Here is a 22,977-nt window from a genome sequence, read left to right on the forward strand (position 1 = left end):
AGAGCAATGTGGATATCCTAACTGGGCCTTCCTGAAAGCAGAGAAGAAACCCAAACAGGACTCCAGTCAGCCAACAGGTGAAAAAGAGGAACCCAGACCCAGACTAGTCATTCCATATGTTGAGGGAGTGTCAGAGAAACTGAGACTTTTTTTTTTTCTAAACACAATGTCCCAGTGGCTTTTAAACCCCAAAATATATTATGGCAAAGACTGGTTCATCCCAAAGATCCAGTCCCCCGGCACAAACAGAGTAATGTTGTGTATGCTGTTCAGTGTCAGGAGGGCTGTGATCAGTCTTACATCGGGGAAACTAAACAGCCACTGGCCAAAAGGATGGCCCAGCACAGAAGATCAACATCATCAGGCCAGGACTCTGCGGTCTACACTCATCTCCAGGCCAGCGGTCACTCTTTCAGGGATGACGATGTTCACATCCTGAATAGAGAAGAACAATGGTTTGAGAGAGGAGTAAAGGAGGCCATCTTTGTGAAAAGAAATCGTCCATCGTTAAACAGGGGTGGAGGCCTCCGGGTTCAACTGTCCCCCTCTTACAATGCTGTGATTGCTAGTATCACTCAGCCCTCTGTGAACAGTAAACAGCCATCAGTGTGCTAATGATCCATCGTTAGGCTGATGGTCCTTCTTGACCATGTGAGCAGCTGGTTTTGGTTGTCAGCAGCAAAACTGGTTGATCCACTCTGAGAAGGTGCTTTTTATAAGACTGAGCTGAATACAGCACCTCAGACTGAGGAAGTCTTTCGGATGAAAGACGTAACATTTCTACATTTTTTTTGTTGTTTTACTTTGTTTTGTTTTTTTGAATGTCCAGAGGACCTGATTTAACTTTTTTAGATTTTTCTTCCTGGATTATTAAGCCTGCATCAGGATACTGTATAAATAGAGGTTGAATGAATATGTTCGACCCATTAAAAGCCAGTTGTAAGAGTTTGATAGTGAATGTGAAAGACTGACCGCAGTTATAAGAATGCGATAGAAAATGTGAGTTTGATAGGAAATGTGAGTTTGATAAGAAATGCGAGAGAGTTTTATGGTGATTGTGAGAGACTTTATAGTAATTGTGAAAGGATTTAATAGTGAATGTGAGATTTTGATTGTATATGTAAGAGACTGATAGAGAATGTGAAAGCAATAATGAATTATGGTCTATAGGGCCTCTCATATGGGCCAGGCATTTATGCGGTTATTAGTTTTGTGCCTTTGGGCAGTGACATATTTTCTGGGTGAGAGGTAAGATGCCCTTGGGTGACCATAGGCTGTTTTATCTTTCTGAGTGTGTGTCTTCTCTGTGTGTCCCATTCTGATTTTATCTCTAAACTCTGCTCAACATGCTGCCCACACAAAACCCCTTGTTTACACCACTCCTATAATTTTTGTGTCCCCATCCTCTACAATAAATGATTAAAAAATGCAGCAGGGCATGTGCAAATGCATGTAATGTGGCTATCAGCTTGTCAGTGTGAAAGGTAGTTTAAACCTGCCATAAACACAATGACACAATGGTTATGTTTACCAATGTAATAATAATAATAAAAACAATAATAATAATAACCTTTATTTTACCATGTAGGTAAACTGAGAACCAGTTCTCATTCACACTGACAACCTGGTTATGTTATGTCATGTATTTGCCAATTTATTCAATTAGTAGTTGAGAGCGCTCATGAACCAGGATGATGTATCAAAACAGTGAGTAGTCAGATTGAGGCCTGTTGTTTTTCTTGATTTATGTTGATATAATATTTTAAAGGCATGGCTAATTGAGATAAATAGCTATGTGAGTTTCTATGATGACAAGCTGGAGAGAAGTTGGCTGCATAGCCAATTCTCAGATCCAATGATTGGTGTTCATCATGCAGCATAGTATGAGGAGATTGAGGAGGTAATTAAGCTTAGCTGAGTTCTGATGTGCGGAGCTCCTTTTTCAAGCTTTCAGTGAATTTCCACTGAGGCGTCAGCTATACAGCTGTGTGCTTCCCTCAGAGATAACCTCAGTTTCATCAGTGGGCCTACTGAAGTCCTGACAGACACTGATACAGCACCTCAAAGCTCTGAGCACTCAACTAATTACCTCACATGCCAATTCCACCTGTTTTACCTGTATGGACTTAATATGAATATAAAGCAATCTGTGTCTGAATTCATGCTGTATCTGTATAGTGTGAGTGGTTTTCAGCATAAAGTATCCGAGCAAAAGAGGATTGTATAAAGCTATGGGGGTGGAGCAGATTCTGGATAGGATGTTAGCCTGGAGAGTTGTTACCAAAGCACATGCACACACAGACACACACATGCTTTGAGAGAAATGAGTGCCCACAGGTACTGTGTATGAGTAGCACAAACACGAAACCCTTAAGCTTATATTAGAGCAGAATTTGATAACTTGAATAAAAAAGCTTTATGTCATATTTCTGAAACTCTCTCCTTGACCATAGTGAGGCAGACAACCAGGATCAGGGGAAGCCACGATAGTTATCTAACCACATCGAATCATATCCACATATACAATAAATGAGAAACAGTTTGACACTTTTTGGTTCAGTGAATATAGTATACTGTATTTTTGTGCAGAAAAAACATACTAACAATGTACATTATGCTTTGAAGCAGTGATGGGTCCAGCTAATCAAAAATTTAGCTTTGTTAACCGATAATTTGCTAGCTAAAAAGATTGGCTTTACTAACGCTAAACGGATAAACTGATGTAAAAAAAATTGTAGAAGCTAATGCAAAAGGGCAGTAACGTATACTATATATATATATGTTTTACACTCATTAAACCAGGGCACTAGACAGTAACACTGACACTAGACACACTGACGAGCAACAGCTTAATGTATTAATGTATTCACCCTTTTATAATCAGGATTCAGTCACCGAAGTATAATTTGTTACTTACAGGGAACTCTATATGATTAAAAAAAGAATTTTCATCCAAATGAGACTAAGTGTGTCTTTTTGAAGTTTGAGTAGAAGTGAAATACAAAAATAATTATTATAAGAATCATCAACAATAATAAAAGAACATTACAAATGAAAAAGGATAATAATTCAGAGAATGATTAGTTTTTAAAAGTAAAGTAATTAAAATGATAATGAACAATCTAAACAATAAATCGATCAAAGATTGATTAATTTTATTCAAGACAAAATTTATTATTTGAGCAGGAATTGTTTTGGCTTTTATACACCCACAAATTTAGACAAAGTTTAATGAAAAAATAAATAAATTAACCTTTATTTATACAGGTAGTCTCAACGAGTCACGAGGACACATTTTCAAGAGAGACGTTTAAATAAATAGTAGTATGATAAATAGTTTGCTTTGGAATTTGTTTGGGAGAAGTTATTTACTGTGACCAGATCAAGTCATTTGTTATCACTGCAAGCCAGGAAAGCATTTATCAAGTTGCATCAGCTAAAGTGGCAGAACCAGACCCAAAGTTGCATCATGTCATCAGGTCTCAGCTACTTACCAGATCAGTGATGAGGACTCGAGTTCACACGTCTTTCCGGGGTTTTGCTGGTGAATCAGACCAGGATAGACCACAAGGAGAGGACAGTAACTGCCCAACATCGCAGAAAGTCACCGTGACTGCTTCAGGGGTCAGTGAGAGCAACAGCTGATGAGATGGTGTGCGGACAAACCTTCAGTGGGCTTACATTTTAAGCTGAAAGCATGAGTCTTGCAGTGAGAAAAACAACGTTTCATCTTCTGTAGTTAATTGAAACTTCTACTTTGCTTCTACCAAAAATTGCAACTGAGCAATCATGCACATTTTCTCAGGAATAAACGGACGGACATCAGACGACCACTTCAGGATGAGGATTAAGCCGAACTGCAAAGTGTCCTGCAAAGACATTTTGTCTGAACGTTCAGCTCTCAGAAGTGTTTTGGAGAACTCTCAAATATTATGACTCTGATGTAAATAGATTCCAGCTCAAAACACTCAGGTGTCTCTCAAGGAAAGGCTATTTTCTGAAAAACTGAGCAGAGAAGTGTGTTAAAGTACATAATATTTCACTTGACTTCATTATAATGATTGCAAACAGTAATGAACATTATTCATGTTCACACCTGTTATAAACAACTAAAACAAACTTCATTAATGATTTTGTTTCTTTCTTAAAAGCATAATGGAAAAGCATAAACATTAGCCAGACTGTAGCTGACTCTGAGTCCGAGGACAGTCAATATGTGAAAACATCAGACATTATTCCTGTCAATAGTAACTAAAAATAAAATATATATATATCATGGTGAGTCTGGTAGACAACACAAGGGTCAGAGGTCATAGTCAGGGGATTGCATCGTCATGCTACAGAGCTAACTTTTTCATGCACCACTGTTGCTGACAATGTAATACTGTCTTTAATGTGACAACGATGAAAGTGAACACAACTAAAACATTCATAAATCACAAGTGAAGCATTCATGTCCTGTTCAGAGGTGAGTTTCAGAAATTGATTCGGTTCATCAGAACCAAAAAGGTAGAGCAGAACTCTGCTGTGCTGAAGCAGAGCGATGCATTCAATGTGTGTCAAACGTCTGCCTCGTGTCATTTACTATAAATAATTAATTCACTTTGACAGTCCCTTTGTGGTTAACTACTTTTATAAACTAACTACAAAGTTGCTGTGCATCATCATCAATATTCCCTCTGTTTGTATTAAAGTAAAGATGTGTGAAATGTGTGAGAGAGTCATGTCCCAGAGACAGTGTGAGCGTTGCAAAGCATGCTGGGTAGGAATTATGTGTGCAATATTTCTGGCTGTTTACAATGTTTCTCAATGTGAAAATGGGGTTTCATGTTATTTTCCTGTTCTGTTTATGTTTTGACGTTTATGTTAATGTCTGTTATTGGCTGTAATCTGACACCACGAGTCAGAGATTGTTTGCGGTATGTCTGAGAGAGAAAAAGCACTGCAAGGGTGGTGATGTCACTGGATGGTGATTAGCTTTACTTGCTCTGCATAGCATCGCTCAGTGGAAAACATTATTCTTAGTATGCTTTTAGTACAGATAACTATTTTAAAAAATAGTTAACTTGAATTTACTAAGATTTAAATTTAGCTGAAATTCTTCAGCTTAAGTTTTTTTAAGATAGCAAAAATGCTAATCTGCTAAGCGAAAAGTTAGTTCTGCTATTAGCGGATTAGCGGAATAATGTCCATCACTGCTGAGAAGGTATTTTCTATTTCTAAATAATAAGCTTGGCAGTTAAATACTTCTCTGAAGGTAACAAACCTTTAGACCAGCCTTCTGATTGGTTTGTTTGATTTGTTATTGAAGTTTCATCATTAAATCCATTTGTGATGTAAAAAATACAGGACCACCGTTTTCATGTGTAATGTTGGAGTCACATATAGAGGGTTCATTTTGATCTCTTAGACTTACACAGTCAGGCACAAAGACCACACAAGATAAAACTTCATTCATAGACAAATATTTTCCAAACAGATTATTTTCTACAAATGTTAATTTTTATACCTACTACATTTATTCATAAAATGACAAAGCTTGTCTCAAACTGCAACTGATTTATAAATATGTCAACTTTTTGACTCAAACTTCAGCAAACATTAGTTTCTGTTAATAATTTACTGGTACAGTAGACCCCCAGAGTATGCTGGGGTTGTGTTCTTAGATCACCCATGAAACGTAAAAAAAATAAATTAATAAATATGTTGTATGTGGTCAAACAAATATTCAGAAATTTTAATTACATGTACATTTGCATACATGAGAAATTTGGGTACCACTTTACAATAAGGCTCCCCTCATAGATGGCTAATAGATAGTTTATACATATATTATTAATTCCTCTATAAACACTTTATAAATCATTAATAAGTGTTCATTATGAATTAATTAAGGGTGACAGAGACAAAACTGAACAGTTTTTTTTTTGCCAAAGAGTGAGCCAAATCTGTTCACCTCTGTATTTCATCTAGAGTTATTATAGCAAACATTTCAGAATAAGTTACTACCTTGTAAGCACAATAAACGTTTGTAAACCATTTTTTTTAGGATATAATATTAGTTGTAGATACTTCAGTGATAAGTACAATATTATATGCTAAATAAATAGGTTTAAACATGCTTATTGTGCTTACAAGGTAGTAACTTGGTCTGAAATGTTTAATATAACAACTCTAGATGGAATATATAGGAGAACAGATTTGGTTCACTATTTGGCAACAAACTGGTCTGTTTTGTCTCTGTCACCCTTAATTAATGCATACTATGCAGTTATTAATGATTTATAAAGTGTTTATAGAGGAACTAATAACATATCTATAAATTATGCATTAGCCATCTATAAGGGGAGCCTAACTGGAAAGTGGTACCAGAATTTGCTTTGGGGCCCTGGTGCTACACAAACATTTTAAATAACGTGAAAACGTTCACATACCCAAATATTTGTCCGCTCCACATGAAGGATCTGGTCAGTGAGTGTAAGTTGCATTCTCGGCATCAGCGCCTGGAGGAATGTACACACTGACTAAGATGAAAGAAGTGAACTCAGAGGGAGGGAACAAGCCTAACAGTGTATACTGAATGATTCTAGGTTGGAGACCAGTGTTGTAGGATCACTGCTCCATCAATACACCAGCCATCATTTATAGTATAACAGATGCCTTCACCTTTTGCTTTGCCGGCAGCTCCAGGACCCTGTCCACTCCATGACATAGTGGTCCACTGTTGTCCACTATGAGGACCCAGTATGGTCTCACACAATCACAATGTCCATGAAGCACCAAACCCATGAAAATAAATAAAACATCTATCATATTCTCCACCATTAGCTCGTCTACTTTGTTGCTCAGTGTGTGCACATTTTGGAAAGAGATATTGCAGATTGTTGTGGGTGCAGACTGTGCTGAGGATGATGATGAATCAGCTGTGCAGCACGATGAAAGTTTGTAATGAAGATAATAACCGCACAGCAAAGCAGATGATTTACAGCTCCCTGAGTGAAAATATATATTGCCAATAAAGAAATAAATAAAACGTGAAGAATTGCAGAAGATATTTCCATTTTCTGCAATTATTTAGATTCTAAGAAAAATATCTGCAAATAACGAAGTTTGCAAGCTTTGAACTGTGACTTTTTTCACTGTACTGGTAAAAAAATACGATAACCCTGGATTCTTCACTTCCAAAGGCCCTTTCATACAGGATGATGATTTCACTACACTTTAAATTACTTATACTGTACGTATATAGTTTGTTAGAACATAGGTGGGTTGAGGCAAATTTGGAAAACATTTTAACATGAAGGCAACTATGATGCTTCTATGCAATAAGTGCTAGTCAAAAAGTATTTTTAGTACGACAGTATTTTCTGTGCCTCTGAGATACTTGCTGCCCTACGCCATCACCAAGCTCTATCCAGCTGCAGCATGTTCCCATGGTTATATTACCGCGTATGTCAAGGAGCGCACCAAAAATCTCTTGGAACCCATCAACATGCAGCTTTGAGCTAAAAGATCACATCAGGCCAGCACAACATTTCTCTCATATGTATCATGTCACTGCCAGTATCTTCCATGTCCATGTTACAACATGTGGGGTTTTCCTTGAAAACATAAAAAATCTTTCAGAATTATTTAACTAGACTAGCGATATAAAGATGCCTCCTTAACCAATCTGATAATGGTGCAGTGTAACTGTTGCTGCACCACAAGAGACAAATCTTCTAGATCTCCCCCAGCTTCACCTTAATATCACCAACTTATATGAATAAAAACCTTAATATTCTTGACATAATAGAACTAACACTGCAGTTACAGTAACCATAATGCTGTGTGTAAATATGCACATCCCATGAACTCTAATACTATATAATATAGTATAGTATAATACTATATAATATAGTATAGTATAATACTACATAATACAATGAACATAATACAAATCTATAATACAGGTATATTAAAATGTATGCTGCTTATTTGAAATCCAAAGAAAGCACAACATCACATTAATATTTTATGTAGTACAATTTGTTATTTGAGTTTATCTGTATCTTAAAATTTCTTGTAACACTATTTAAGGAAAAGACAAAGTGAATCAGTAGCTAGGTCGGTGGCCTCGCAGCAAGACGGTTGCATGTTTGCCTCCTGTCTTTTCTGTGCAGAGTTGTCATGTTCTCCCAGTTTAGTATGGTTTCTCTCCTGGAATTCTGATTTCCCCCCACAGACTAAAACCATGCATGTTTCATTGATTATTGGCAACTTGAAATTGTCACTATGCGTGAGTGAGAAAGCTTGAATAGCTGTTTGTCTCGTTTGTCTTTTTGTGGCTGTGCGATAAACTTGCACAATGATCGCTGGGGTTGGCCCTAGCTACCCCGGACACAGAAAGGACAAATAGGTAAAGAATAGGGCTGGAAAGATAAGACATGGGACTATTCAGAAAATATCTGGGGCTAAAGTCCTGATCGTAACCATCTTGATGCCCTTGAGTTAAAAAAACAAAAACCCCACAAGGCTCCAGTTTAAAACTGAGGCCTCGTGAGGTTTTTTTTGACTCAAGGGCATCAGGAGAGTTAACCACAATGATGGTTTCAGACTTGCACTGAAGGTGGAAACATTCAATGATACAAGTGAAGTTTTCTCTGCAGAACCACAACTACATCTACCCTTTTTCTGTCTGACCACAAGGAGAACAGTGGTTTACTGCTTTGAGACCTACAAGTGACTGAAGCTGAGTGTGCTGTGATATTGATCGGCATGTGAAGAGCAGTGGATTAATTGTTGCAGTAATGAAGTACGAGTGTTGCAATGATTTACTTGGAGTGCTGCCAACTCAGAGTGGGTGTTCATAGCCAGGGCATGACTATTCTACTTCAAGCTCTTGATGACCAAGCCTACATGAGTGGACCCTATGTCATTGTTACGCTGCTGCCACTGCCACCACATTTACCCGCACTCCACCCAGGATCTTGATACGCTGACACTTCAACACGAAACCACCTATCAGGTTTTGTGAGTAGGGACTCGTGATTGCAGGCCGAACATGAGAACTGGATGCAAAAAAAAAAAAGTGAAATTCCCTAAACCAAGGCTGGTAGGGCTGAGGAAAAATACCATTGGTAAAAACAAACAAACAAAAAACATTGGTACACCAATGACCTCTGTCACTGAGGGATTTGAATAAAGCATATTGTAGTTTTTGTGATTATTTTTTTTTTAAATCTTTTTCTGGACCTTTATTGAACAGGGAATAAAAGTACAATAAACTTAAATGATATTTGGTGCAAGATATTCAATTAAGTAGGAGTTTGAGTTCAAGTAGGTTTATTGTCATTTCACCACATGTGATACATGAGGTGGAACGAAATTATATACACAGGGTCCCAGTTATATCCAAGTGTTACACTGTGTATAAAAATAGATGCAGTTTTATTTATTATTTTGCTTGTCCAAGTCAGCACAGATTCCTGGCAAGTGGAAGGAGCAATTTTATCCACCACCAGGTAGAATGGAAGAGCCAGGTGGTGGCCGACGCTGGCCTTTACCACCATAAATTAATCTTCAGTCACCCCAATATGAATGGATGGAGGGTATTTCCAATTCCCCGTTTTTGCTTCGTGACGGGCGACAACAAATATTTTAGGAGCACAAGGAACAGATTATGAGGAAAACAGGAAAACAAGGTTTAAAGCAACACAGTAACAGACTGATGAATGAGAGAAAACCAAGTGAATAATTAGGCTGCGAGGAAAAATTACTAGTGGATACAACATGTAAACCTTTCATGTTTAATCGGGAATTTCAATGTAAACCCCAGCAAAAAAAAAATCTGATTTTGGCACTAGATTGGTCATTGTTGTGGTGTTAAGGTGGTCTAACAAACGTCCAAAACAAGGTGATGCTCAGTCTTAGGACCCACCCTCTTCACAATCTACATAGGTAATGTAGGTCAGATCATCCCTGATGCATCCTTACATTTCTACGCTGATGCCACAGTTGTTTATTGTCGAGCTAAAACAGTTGCAAAAGTTTTCCAGCTTTTGCGGTCTGCTTTTGACATTATCCAGTCAGATTGTTTTTCCATCTCAAACTTGTCCTAAACTCTGACAAAACCAAAGGGAAGTTGTTTTCAAACAGGAAGTTGGTCCCAACAGTTCTTTCAATTTTATCCTCGAATGGTGTTCCCATTGAGTTTGTCGATTTCTACAAATATTTGCTTATCTTGGTCAATTCACATCTTTTTTAAGCTCCATGTGGAAAACTTGATAAAGAAACTGAAAGTTAAACTGGGTTTCTTTTTCAGAAACAGATCCTGTCTAACCCTGAATGCTAGAAAACACCTTGTATCTGTGACTTTCCTTTCCTCCATTGATTACGGTGACATTATTTACATGAACGCTCCTACAAGAACCCTGCAGATGTTGGATGCTGTCTATCATGGTGCACTAAGATTCATAACTGGCTGTGATTATCGTACCCACCACTGTATCCAGTATTCACTGGTTAACTGGACATCATTAACTTCACGCAGACTCTCTCACTGGTACATTTTCATCTTTAAATCACTTCTTGGTCTGTTGCCTTCATACATCTCCTCCTACATGTCTCTGTGTGAGTGCAGCTACAGCGTGCGATCTCAGGACATTTTTACCTGCAGTGTTCCCTCAATGAGGACTGAACTAGGCAAAAGGGCCTTCTCCTACTCCGCTCCTGTGTCCTGGAATATCTTACAAAAAGATTTGAGCTCTCGACCTTGACCTCTCTAAGTGGTTCAAACATCTGTTAAGTTCATGGTAAAAACCAACGCAGACATGTTCCTGTTTTTAATATTTTACATCACTTTCCAATCTAGCTGTTTTTGTTTCATTTTTTTAATAACATTTTCTTTCATTTATTCTTCTCAATGTATATGCTTTATTTTATGATTGCCTATTGCTGTTTTTGTCGTTTACAGTTGTCAAAACTCTTTGTTAAAACAAGTCCCTCTTGTAAATGAGTCCCTGAGGCTCGTTGGGACTAACCTGCATAAATAAAGGTTGAATTAATAATAAATTGATGCTTGATGAAAATATAAATGTAGAGTCCGGATCTGTCAACTTGAGCTATGTCTGTGAATTGATTGTATTCTACAGATTTTAAAAGCTTACTGAATAACATATTTTCAGATGACCCCCCCCCCCCCCCCCAAAAAAAAAAAAAAAAAAACGTGACAAGCTTATCGGAGGTTTTGAATGAGTAATCCCTTTAGACAAACAAGGAAATCCTATGGAAAACTAAAATAAAGATTTTTAGCTTTATGAAAAAATAATATATCCCCTTTGAAGAGCAAATGTGCGCATTTGAAAAACATTGAATTCATAAATTATTAATTTAAATTTCATAAATATCTCTGTTTCAGCAGCTCTATATTCATTTAAAACATTCAAAATTGTTACGCAAACTTAAGAATCGTCTCTTGTTACCAGTCTCATGACACAGACGAACATGTGCAAACATCTCTGCAAACTTTTTACCGCTAGGTTTGCAGCAGTGCTCTGAACATGCATGGTGCATATATTAGAGATGCAACATGCAAATGTAAGTGTCCCTGGAGGTCATCTAAAGGGAAGTTCATAACTCTCACCAACATCTAATATTCCTCAAGCTGACTTCTGCGTCAGTATTCTACATTAGTGTTCTTTAAGTGACAGCTGAGGACTCTCCCACATATAAATGAGTTTTATTTCTCTGAGTTTCTGTTTTATTTACTGTAATCAAAGTGCACTCAGTGTGGCGGGTGATAAAGGACTATTAGGTCTTTCAGGAGCCACTTTCTCGGATCTTTGGCTGCAGTCTGTCTCATTAGCTGCATGACATATGACATCCCACAAATATTACAAGCTTTTTAAATGTTTACTGTCAGATTATCGTTTTGCACAGTGGAAGGAAAGGTTGAAGAGAATCATCAATGTTTTAGTGATTCAGGTTATGAATTTTTCAGCAGCCAAGAAGCTCTTCAGATGCGAGCCATGATAAGTTAGGAGAAGCTCGCTGAGAGCAGGGCTGTGTTTGTAGGGTGCTTCAGATGTACTTACACCATTCTTCACATGCATCAAACTGTATTCTTCCTCCTTTTCCCTTTTTTTTAATTTCTAAACACTTTCATCTTTTTCAGAATGCACTGAATTTGTTTGCTTCTACTGTACAAAAAGGCAAAGTGCATCGGATGTTGTTATTTTATTTTATGGACTATCGATTTTGTTCTAATCTTTACATTTAATCTTTGAGATATGAGAGTGTGTTTTCCATTGTCAATCATCTGTCAGTCCTTTTAGCGCCCCCCACCCCCCAGCCCATCTCTCCTTCTGCGGTCCACTCTCTTTATTTTCCTTTGAGTGCAGACCTGCCTTGAGCAGCCAAAACCAGGCGAGTTCCTCAGGGACAGTATGCTGCGTGCAGGATGGATGGCTGCATGGCTTGTTGTGTGGATGTACAGATGACTGAACGGCTGAAGAAGTGAGGGAAACTGACCAGCAAAAACCAGAAGTTAGACCAAGAAAACACATTTTTTTAACTTTTTTTTTTTTCATAGTGAAAATTTAGAATGATTTGCATGCTCAATAGTCCAGGTAGGAACATCTAACAAGGTTAAGTCAGGTCATATGGTCACCATCTCATAAAAAAAATTAAGTTAAAAATAAAACCACTGGACTTTATTTGAAGCGAAACATCTTCAGTTACAAATAAAGTCCAGTTCTTTTGTTTTCAACTTTTTTTTTTAAATTTACCATGTCCTGGATGACTGAGAATCTTCACCAGCGTATCACCATCTCATATATACTGTATTTTTTGGACTATGAGGCACACCAGATTATACGGTGCAATGTCAATGAACGGGTTTGTTTTCATACCTAAGGCAAATTAAATGAAACAAGTTCATTTTGACAGATTTTTGAGTGACATGTACCACATAAAATCAATTTGAGGTCAGTAAGCACAACCATAATTAAACTTCTAGAATTGCGCCGCTCAAGGTGGCTGCATGTTAGAATGAAAGTAACAGAGCTGCTCCGAGAATTTGCTTTTGGAAACTTTAATTCCTGTTTTTCTGGATGTAAATCACATTTTTTGGATGATTGTTTCCTCTGGTATCGGATGCTGTGCAGCCGGAAGGACTTTTACTGAAACTTTTTTAGTTTTTGACATTTGTCATGATGCGTAACCATGGCAACAATGCCGTTTTCTACAACAACAGCAGCTGATTAACATCTCAAAAGCTCAAATAATATCTTAACCATGGCCCCAACTCTCAAATGAGTTGAAAAGGATGTTCTGTGGACGCATTCTCATCTACCTGCCAGCTGTGCTCGAGTGCCTGATCTCTGAGAACCTGGAACTAGCAGGAAACATGGCTCACGACAGCGGAAGGACAGGATCGTCCCTCAGCACCTACAGTTGACTGTCCACAGCTATGAGGAGCTCGGCAGACTGCTGGGAGGAGCGGCCATAGCTCTGGGAGGAGTTCTGCCAAGCATTCAAGCGGTCCTGCAGTCCAGGGGAACCGAGAGGCTAGCAGAGTCTGGGTGGACGGATCAGACGGCGTCTGCAACCAGTTTCTTAGGATCCACTGTGGGATGGACCTTTACAAGAGATCCTTCCTGTCTGCAGCCATCAGTATCTAGAACATCTCTTAATGAAATGAGGATAACGAGTTACAACAACAAAATAATTTCCCTTTGGGATTAATAAAGTATTATTGAATTGAATTGAATTGAATAATTAATACATAAGGTGCACTAGATTATAAGGCTCACTGTCAATTTTTGAGAAAATTAAAGGATTTTAAGTTTGCCTTTCAGTCCAAAAAATACGGCAGCTTTTTTAACAACACGCAATAATTCATCCATATGACCTTACTTAACCATGCTAGATTAGAATGATTTGCCTTTTGGGAAGAATTGAAAGAAAAATGTACAAACATTAGAACACAAACCAGCATCTTCTTGGTTTAATTTTTTTTTTTTTTTTTTAAGAGCTGGAATACAGTTATCTGTTTTCAAGGCCATGTCTAACTTTCATGTGGTAAATTAGCTTACAATAGACTACTAGCCTGTTTATATCCCGTTGCTTTTCCCTATCCTCTTTACTCACTTATGCTTGGTTTCATCATGGCTGACATTTTAATACATCTGCTCTCACATATTTATTTTTCACAAATTTCAAAATTCTCCAAGCTTCACAAGTTTGACACACTAATAAAATCCTGTTTTTATTAAGCAGATGAGCTGACAACCCTTCCACTAGCATGAATAAAAAGCTATGTTAGTGTTATTTTAGTTATACTTAGAAATAGAGATGTTTAAACAGGAAAAAAAAAAAGTTACAAGAAGTAGAATATCTAAAAATATTTCCCCCACTTCTCACTTCCTTTCGTCTCTGTCTCCTGCATGCAGGAGGACACATTTTATGTGGCTGGAGCAGCTCCCACCCAGCAGGGTGCATACATAAACTCATGTACAAACTTTTGTTGCCAAACGCATGGGCTTTCAGATTTTGCAGTAAAGTTAAACGCGAGGTGAAAATATGAGCATTTTATCAATAAGAGGTCCTTGCAAAGGCTATACTGACACGTGTAGCCTGTTTTAGCTTGACCATGATGTAGGGAGAAGACAAGCTTCAGTGAAACACCAGAGTATTTTCTGCATGAAGTGTTAAACGTTACAAAAACCTTTCATTCTGGAGAATAAAGGTGTTCCTTAAGTCGAACAAACTAACTTCAAAGTTTACACAAAAATAAATGTGCTCTTTGGATTTATTTGTGCACAACGTTCAATAGACGTTTGACCTTTGTTTTAGCCTGGAAAGAAGAACCACAGTTGTATTCATCTTGTAACGTTAACGTTGCAAATAACTTTATCTTTAATGAGAATGTTTTTCATATGAAGTGATGTTTGTCTGGCCCCCCCCCCCCCCCTTTATTTTAGCTTGTTAGTATTTAGTTCCCATATCTGAAATAAAGCATCTTCTGACTGATTACCTTCAACACTGCAAACATTCTCCGAGGGAGTAAAGATGAGATTGCAGCTGCATTTAGACACAGCAATAGAGAAGATGACTTTTGAATTGATTAGTTTTGTTTTTGCTGGTAGAAGCTACTCGTAATTATTATTATTTTTTTTTAATTAAAAGTTGTGTAGTCAAACAATTGCCTTCAAAATGTTCAAAGATAACAAAAATGGCAGGAAAAGACAAGTATGGGGGAAATACTGTTGGATTTTTAACATTAGAACGACAAGATAAACGCTATAACAACAGTTCAATATGCAGTTTGAACAAAACAATTTTTATCACATTATGGCATATTATATATTATATTATTAATATTATTATAAGTAGTAATATTTTGAAACATAAAATCAATAGAAAAATAAAGTTTGAAAAATTAAAACTCAAAGAGCTGTACTGATATTTTTTTTATTTTTGTACTCGTTTAATCCCCAGCGGGGAAATTAATTCTATTTTTACCATTGCACATGTGAAGCAGAAAGCTGCCATCTAAGGTGCCCGGGGAGCGGGGGTGGGGGTGGGGGGTAAGGGCCTTGCTCACAGGCCCAGAGGGTGGAGGCAGGTGTGGGTGCTTCAGATTTCCACCCAGATGTTGATGTTCTCGGTCCAGGGAGTTGAACGTGGGAGTTTACCGATGACCCTCAGTTCCCAGGCCCACCCTCTCTAACCTCTGCACCATCACTCCCCCAATGTTGGATTCTGGGCTGATTAATTACCCTAATAAGAAAATGGCAACCAAACCTCCTCCGTGGCCTGTGATTTGAGAAATGGGAAAATTTGATGAGCTGGTGGGAGTCGGCTCATTAATACTAATATGTTCCTAACTTGAGAATTAGGCATGGGGATTTTAATATTCCATAAACCAAAATGATATGGTATAATCACTTTTGAACTAGAGTGACTACTCTGCCACAGTGTGGGTTTTATTGTTTTTATTGTTGAGGAGCAGCACTGTGTAAATCTATTCAAACAATCAGCCGATGAGGAAGCTGCTAGCAGCACATTACATATTTATTTTCAGTATGTGTCCTTCAGACATGGTCAAATAGTCCCAGGAAGTGTAAAACTGACATATCTGAACCACGCCGTTTGACTGGGAAGCATCCATTACTGTATATTTGTTTCACAAAGCAAGTATAACCCATACATGCACAACAGGAGCTTGAACTTTTAGGGATTGTTCAACATTTTAAAATTACTGTCAGACATGGTGAACCTTTTGGAAAAGACTAAATGTGATCTAAATCCAGAAGCGTCATACATTGTGCATCAACATAATCACAGTAAACTCTTGCTAATAAAATAAATAAATCTGGACTTCAGAAGACAATGAACTCATTCAGTGGTACAGTATTTATCCTCAGCAACTGTTTTGCTGACAATCTCTTCAGATGGTAATTCTTTGATAGAGCCCTGTTCTTTAAATTAAACAATGTGCTCTCTCACACCTTCTTGTTCTTGTTCTTCTTGTCCTTGTCTGGTTCTTCTTGTTGTTCTTGTTCTTTTTTCAGCTTTTCCCTCTTCAGGGTCTCCACAGAGAGTCATCCTCCTCCACCTCACTCTGTCCTCACTCCAAATACCTCCATGTTCTCTCTAACTGCATAACTCATATCTCCTATATCATGTGCCCAATCACACCTGGTTTCTCTAAAACACCTGTGTCTAGTTTCATCCTCAAATTAGCTGGCGATGTTACAGCTTCCTATATCTTTGGCACCTGCATAGATACCAATGCAGCACTGGGTTTTTATATCTCAATAAACACAATCCTGTCTGAGAAGGTTGCCATCTTAGCTTGTATTTCAAACATGTTACCAGCAGGGCCTTTCATCAACAGAGCAGGTGTGGCTTCAGCAGAGTGTAGCTGGAATCCCCATCACTCAAACCTCCCACCAGCACATAAAAACCATCCAACTGCAACATCAGGGCGCCACGTTTTTTTCTTCTATTTCAAGTACCAGCTGTTTGAAAAGTGAGTGTTTTGGAGCTTTAGAGCAAGAATTGTGTGAGTTTGTGATCAGGCTCTAAAAATAATGCAGCTCTAATAATGTCACTTTAGGTGTCTAGTATTGTTCTGATATAACTCAATTATACCAAAAGTCCATGCGCAATAATGATCAAGTCCTCTGAGGCAGTCACGCCAAAATTGTTGAAAACACCAAACGAGGCGTTTCTTCTGCCTCAGAGGAGCTGACGGGGGCGAGGGCGGGCCCCAGAAACCATCTTATCACCAGCAAACTGTTTTCTTCCACTATGGAAGTGTGGCATTTATGGAACTGCAGTTTGTTTCTGTCTCCTTGGACTGAAGAAGTCCTTCGGATAAAAGACGAAACGTCTCAGCAATAAAAGAAACCGTCCAGATGACCAGACAGAACATTGTTGGATAACTCAATTATGCATTCACACACATCAGGGGGAGGCCGTGAACTCCTTTGTTTGCTCAAGAAGACATTTTCTTGCCTGTAGCCTGCATGCTGAACTTTGACCTTCTAGAAAACACAACCCTGATCTACTTCTTGTCCTTTGCAAAGGCTGGATCACTGTACAGTAATGTGCGTATCTGAAAGGGACAGGGTGACACAAGTTTCTTATATAAAACCAGACAGGAGTCCACAGAGGCTTGACTAGCTGTGTTTTGTGAGTGAAGTCACTCTGGACCTCAGCTGAGCTCTTCTTTCTTTCTGTCATTTAAAGAGGCCATCTGTAAGCCCTTCCTGGATTGGAGGAAGACCCGCCAGACTTGTGATTAAAGTGATGAGCTGTAAAATAGAGAAGGAGAGGAGGCGACAGCTGTATGCAGAGCGTCAACCTGTCTGCTGGGAGACAAACCTTCCCACTATTATTATTGAGCATGCATCAGGATACTTCCCACTCTACCTGTTCTCCCTGTCACTGTAAATACTTTTGTTCTGGTCGACAAGAACCTGAGTAACATATACAGTACAGGCTGTAAGAATCGTGGCATTCCCTTCACAACAAATACTTATAAGTAGAATGTTTAGTGCGATGGCATCGATTGATGGGTTTTAAAAATGTTCAATTTTCAGTTTGCAGTTGCCAAACAGTTTCAAATTTAGCATAAGTCTCCAACTTGTACAAGCATTTATTACAATTTGCATTATGTTGAAAACTCCACCATGTTTGCAGAACTGAATGCTTATTTTCAGTATAAATCTTTCAGCTTTTACAATTTTTTGTGCTAAATTTATGCATAAAGAGCTAACACTAAACCAAATTTAGATGTATTGATTTTTTTATTTACACATGCACATTTCAGTGTATCAGTCTTATATTATTTTTAATGCGTTTTTAGCTTATTGTTGCTTGCCAACATGACCTGGTGCTTTTCACTTCTTCATTATTTATAAGCTGGGATTTGGGGAATATTTATATTGAGCTTATCACAGAAAAATGCATTTTAATAATAATAAGTCATGTCAAATTTATTCATAAACTTAATAATATGAAAACAAACAAAGATTTTTCACCTGAAATGTAACTTTTTTTCTGTTTTAATGTGCATAACCACCAGGTGACTCAATACATGTTTGATTTTGCCATTGGTTGATCTGATTTGTTTCACATCCCTACATGAACTCAAATCTATAATGAGCATTTTCTTTAGATGTGCTATTTTTATTACCCAGTTTTATTAAGCAAATATTAATATTTTATCATTCTAATTGTAGCATTTATAATTTGCAGTAATCTTATAATAAAGCATAGCAATGCTTTTATTACACAATATTTTTAAAGACACCTCTAACGCTGATAAATAATTCATCTCTCTGGTTTAAATTTAAATAGTTTGTTACTGATTTTTGTTCCAGCTTTAGATACTTTTGCTTTTCCTCTTCTAATTGTCGAGGAAATATCATTATTATATTTTAAGTTCAATCAGCTGCTGCATGTAAATAACGCTTCTTTTAAAAAAAAAAAATTCTTGCCAGCACTTTTCATAACACTCCCCCAAAAAAACAACTAGCAAAAAAAAAAAACACATAACAAAACAAACAAAAAAATATACACAGACACAAATTAATTAATGAATTAATTACATGAACAAACGTAATTCTGATTTTGATTGATCACTTTTAATAAAACTTCAAAAGACCTTCAGAGGTCTCAGTTGGGTCAATATTAATTTATTATATACAGTTTACAGTCATTAAATTCTACTTCAGTGATAGAGTTCTGTTTATTAAAAGGTAAATGAACTAATTAATCTATTATTGATCAGTAAACTGACCTGGCCCATGTCATCTAGTACAAAAATAAGTTTAGTAATGTGAGTAGAAAGTACACGCCCTTTTTTCTCCATCACTATCAACTATTACGCCCCCCCCCCCCCCCCCCATTGGTACTTTATACCTGATGCATTTCAGAGTAAAACATTTATTTTTAAAGTTCCTATTGTGTTCATTTTTATTTATTTATTGCTAACATCGTTTGTGTTCATGGTCAGAAAGGATCAATACAGTATATTGAGTTGTGAATCCATGCTACAGGGCACAACACAAAATCATTCTCGTGCATTTTAAAAGCCATTTAGTAAAGTTCTCTATCTAAGGAAGTCGGCAGATTGAGCTGAATCTTCACTTTGTCACAGTCTCCCATCCTGAGCAAGAGCAAAGGCAACAGTGGAAAGGAAAAACTCCCTTTTAACAGGAAGAAACTTAAAGCCGAACCCGACTCAGGAGGAGCAGCCATCTGCTTCGACCAGCTGGGGTTGAGAGGACAGGAAGTAGAAACAAACCAACAGAATGCACCCGCTTTCACTTTTCTGGGTCACATGGGAGCTGGTGACCATCTTCAGCAGTCATTGTGCGAGAAGCTCCCTAATGATGAGGTTGTGAGCATGCCACAGGGGTAACCGTACGTGATAAAAAAAAGAGGTGCGTGTGCGCGTGCACCCAAAAAAGTACTTTTGAGCGTGTGGGAAATTAAAAATGGAGCATTTTTGACTGGTAATACATATGGTGTTACAATGTTCAAGTAACATAACAAAGAAAAAATAATGAAAATTATTAAGCTGTTTGGCTTTTTAAAAAGAGAAATACAATATGTAAATGTCATATTTGACTAAAATACAGCATAATTAATATTTGAGTTTATCTGAGTCATAGACCCATTACTGTTGTTTATGCAATCTATTGCAGATACAAAACAGAATGACAACCACAACAAAAATACTTAATTTGTTTGAATGAAATTGAGTTTGTTTTAGTTTGCAGCATTTTTGAGCTGTATTTATGACAATTTTGCACATATGAAAAACTGTGAATAGTTTCAACTTAACCCTTGTATTGTTTTTTGGAGAAAATTCAGCAACACGTTTTTTTCTGTGCTATTATTCTTTTATTTTTATTTAATTTTGGTGCAGTCAATAAACATTATTTTTTTTTCTTCCTAAAAACGCTTAAAAATCCATCCATCCATCCATCCATCCATCCATCCATCCATCCATCCATCCATTATCTTTACCCACTTCTTCCTTTTCTGATCACAGGTGTCAGTGATGCCCATGTCCAGCAGTCACTGTGCGAGAGGTGGGGTTCACTCTGGACAGGTCTCCAGTCCATCACAGGGACACATAGAGACACATGAGACAAACAACCATTCACTCTCTCACTCACACCTAGAGACAATTTAGAGTTACCAGTCAGCCTAACATGCATGTTATTTCATAACCACATTTATTAATTAGAACAACTCCAACTGCAGCAGTTCTTAACACAGCTTGAAGATGTCCTCCCTCTGCACCTGGATAGTCGTGCAGCACTGAAGGACTCTTCCAGAGCAGCAGCACCTGACTCTTTGCTCTCCTCCTCTGTCCGCCTCATCACGCCTCATATACTGTGTTGTGATTTAACCAGAAGTGTTGTGCAAGGTTTGTTGTGTTGCTACAGCTCTTTACAGATTCTCCACAAACTTTACAAACCTCTTCTTGGCTGTTTCTGGAGATGAAATAGCTCCACACATGACTCTGTTAAGCTCCACCGTTGAGTCTATAGAGAGACTGAAAGAGCACAAGCAGCGTGCCGCTCCACTTACACGCATTACGCACTTACCCAGGCAGATGAAAAAGTAGTTCCCACCAACCGCGCATCATTTAGACAAGATCTCAATAGTTTAGTTACTTTCCACCATTTTCTTGTTAATGATATGCATTATCTGAAATAACTCAAGTATCAAAAGTATTGATAGTTTGATTTAAGAATTGATTCTAGAGGGAACCGTTCTGGTATTGATAGTATTGATATTTTAGAATCGATCCACACATCACTAACTATCCATCCATCCATCCATCCATCCATTATTTTTACTCCCTTCTTCCTTTTTGGGGCATGGGTGTCACTGGTGCCCATGTCCCGCAGTCACTGTGCAAGAGGCGGGGGACACCCTGGAAAGGTCTCCAGTCCATCCCAGGGACATAGAGACAAATGAGACAACCATTCACTCTCTCACTCACACCTAGAGACAATTTAGAGTCACCATTGAGCATAGGGAAAAATCTCACTTTTTTTTTCTTCATAAAAATAAACATTCGGTGAATAAAAAATAAAAAAAGACTGAAATGTGGAGGCTGTTTAAAACAAAAGTCCTGTTAAGACTTGCATTTGAAAAAAGGACAAAGCTGATATTTTTCATTTCAGCTGAGAACGTTCTAAAAGACTGTCTTTTTGTGAGACAAACAAATTGCATGTTTAAACTGTTAAATACGTGATCGATTGTCCTCCTACGGAACATGAATGGCCATGAAGTTAAAGGACGTCTCAAGGGTTAAGCACAAACACAGCTGCATGTTCTGTGTCATTAAATAATGTATACAATGACCTTGAAGTTTAACAGTTCTAATTGAGCAGTCGTTTAAAGACGAGCAAACCTGAAATCTGACACTGTTGTCTTCTGTAAAATAAAGACTGTGTCCCTGTGGATTAGAGTGGATGAGCTAATGTCTGACTCTGGTCAGAGTGCCTGCATGTGGAGTAAGTGGGGTGTTGTGGGAAGTGACTCTTCATCAACTGGGCTGTGACAGTGGGGAGACTGAGTGTGAGGGCATGCAGGCTGCTGTCACCCTGGGGAGATTTAAAAGCTCTTCCAAGAGACAACTGCAAGCTTTTCTTCACCACACTCCCTGACATGCAAAGCTGACAATGTGGAACCTCCAGAACTGCTTGTTCAGATCTGCCCTCAGGTCTGATGGCTCAGTCATGTGTTCTCAGCCAGATGCATGAGCACAAGGACCTTTTGGAGTAAACAATTTAACTACCACACTCTGATTTAATGTTGGTTCAAAGTGCACCAAAATGTTTATCTGCCATTAATACGTTTGCAGCATATCCTTCAGGAAATGTATCTATGCTTCTTAGGACTCCTTTGATGGTAATATCTGCTTTGGTCAATAAACTCAACCATCTGTTCATGTCTTACCTGATGTCTGTTACGTCACGTTTTTTACAGGATCAATTTTTCTGCATCCAACACACTAAAACATGTGTATTTTTTACACATTTAATACACTCCTCATCTTCCTATGTGGCTAAACTACAAAATCATTAGCAGTAAATAAGCCAAATAAAATGTGTCCTTCCGGAAATTGAATTCAGAATTTGAAAAGTTTTATCAATTATTTGAAGTGACAGCATTTAGACATTGATCAGTTTTATATTATTGTCCTTGATATTTCCATTATCATTAAGGCGACAAGCTGAGAAGCAGGTCCATGTGAATTAATTTAAATTTGTGCAAGACTGGACATTGATCGTAGAGGTTTTTTACCCTTTTGAAGAAAAAAAAAACATTATGGTTGATGCAATATGTTTAGTGAATCACTTGTTTATGTTTTAGTACTGTCCTAAGGGTGTGTAGGGTGTGTGTGTGTGTGCATATGTAGGGGGGGCACCCATTGTACAAAACAAAAAGAGAAAA

At 37.8% G+C, this 22,977-nt stretch overlaps 1 protein-coding gene across 1 annotated transcript in view; it reads left to right on the forward strand.

Moving 5' to 3' along the window:
• The window catches only part of LOC119426981 (protein kinase C-binding protein NELL1), a gene marked incomplete at its 5' end in the record, with an annotated part of 564,971 nt that overhangs the window by 51,961 nt on the left and 490,033 nt on the right, over positions 1–22,977 (forward strand). The window lies entirely within an intron of this gene.

This window comes from Nematolebias whitei, chromosome 2, assembly GCF_014905685.2.
Source record: "Nematolebias whitei isolate Nwh7 chromosome 2, NemWhi1, whole genome shotgun sequence".
Lineage (NCBI taxonomy): Eukaryota > Metazoa > Chordata > Actinopteri > Cyprinodontiformes > Rivulidae > Nematolebias > Nematolebias whitei.